The sequence below is a fragment of the Melanaphis sacchari genome, unplaced genomic scaffold (assembly GCF_002803265.2).
Source record: "Melanaphis sacchari strain LSU unplaced genomic scaffold, SCAv2.0 Contig134_pilon_pilon, whole genome shotgun sequence".
Taxonomy (NCBI): Eukaryota; Metazoa; Arthropoda; class Insecta; order Hemiptera; family Aphididae; genus Melanaphis; species Melanaphis sacchari.
In genome coordinates this window covers 1,052,970-1,054,897 of record NW_020270560.1, presented here as the reverse complement: position 1 = coordinate 1,054,897, position 1,928 = coordinate 1,052,970, and positions in this window count along the sequence as shown.

The window sequence follows — 1,928 nt, the reverse complement described above, 5'->3', positions numbered from 1 at the left end:
TACATTTTATACATATTATTATTTAATTTATACTACCATTGGGCATTGATTGTAGAATCAATGGTACTACCTATGCGTTTTTGGTTGAAGAAAGTTTGGATATTTTAGAGGCTGTAACAAAATCTTTACATCTTTTGTTCTTAGTAAAACGGCCTATAATTTTTTCTCTATTTAATGCAATCTGCCTGTAAATATGTAAAAGCGATAAACTTGTTAATCTTGGCTCATTTAATTTCTTATTTAAGTTTTCAACCTATACTATAATCAAAATAAAGAAAAAGCATACTTTTAAATTAAAGTAAAATCATATTATTTAATATTGTGAATTATTGTTATTACTCGTACATTTGTTGTTAAGTGCAATAATAGTATATTTATTAATTTTATAAATACTGTATTTAATCATACAATTATGTCTAAATTATAAATTTAATATAAGATAGTAAAAATGTTTTACAGTTGTATTAAGCAACTATCAAGTATTAGCAAAAAAATAGCACTTATAGTAAAATAAAATAAAAACGCAACGCCAAGTAAAATGAATAAAGCTACATTTGACTATATTCAAACATACTAAAAATAAAAAAAGTTATGTTTAAAAAAAAATATTTAAAATGTTTGTATTCGTTAGTTAAATGTAAATTTGTACATAATCTTATAAGAGAGGAAAAACAACGTTCTGCAATACAACGCTGATAGGAACTGTACCTAAGGCAGAAGACTAATAGTTTTCTTATAAAAGGGAAAAATTTTTCAATATACTGATCAAAAGCAGAAAACACTTCATTTGGAGTATTTAATCCTATTCGAACAAAATTGAATGAAAATGTTAATTGTTTATAAAAACACAAAATAATTAGGTTAGTGTTAAATTAGGTACCTTCATTCTTTTGTGTGGTCTATTTAGTCTTCCATAGTTCTAATTGACTTCTGAACATGAATATATATTAACATTTAAAAATGTATTTATATATTTTATATTGAGTACGTATTTCTTATAAAAATATATCCGGACTCAATTGATATAAAAAAAAAAATTTAAGAAATTTAATTTAAATTGACAAATTATTATGTATCTGAGTTAGTCCACTTCACGAGGAGGGCGATTTTTCTCACCCCCCTCATAAAGACGTCACTGGACGAATGCACGGCGTATTTATATTTTACAATTAGTTATACATAGTTCAGCCATGTCCATAACAACTACCAAGTGTAAAATAAAACATTAAGTGCACTGTTTAAAAAATGTTATGGTTATTTATCATAAATCGAGCAAATCTCGCGCTAATTGGTGGTAATCTTTTATTTGTTTTATTAGGAAAAAACTGAGTGTCTATCAAAAAAGTGTAGGTATAATTTGAATCTTCGTTGTGTACTTACCTATAAAATTATCAGTTACATTTTATACTTTTATCAATACATAATTATTATGTTTACTGCAGCCTGAAAGTTGTTCTATCAGAAATCAGCCACGATTTAACCAAATGTAATGTTTTTATTTTTTATTTTTTAAAGCGAAAAACATTTTTAAAATTACCATTCGTATGCAAATTTTGTCAGTTTTTGTTTTTCTAGCGATCATTGGTGGTCCAGTGGTCTGGCACTGTACATCTGTATTATAATATTAAAATTGAATATATAGTGATAGTTTAATCATCACGTGTGTATACGCACTACACACTTGGTGTTATGTAGAATATTATCGTCTGCTCTCGCTCTCTATAATTATTGTAGCTGTAGTTCGGCCGAGTGTTTGAAAACGGTCATTTGTCAAAGCTATAGACAATATCTATATATACGCTGCACACGCTTATCTTCATTGGGGGTCTGAATGATTAAATGTCCTATGCAAAATAACACGAAAACTCTCTCTCTCTCTCTCACACACACACACACACACACACACACACACACACACACACACACAC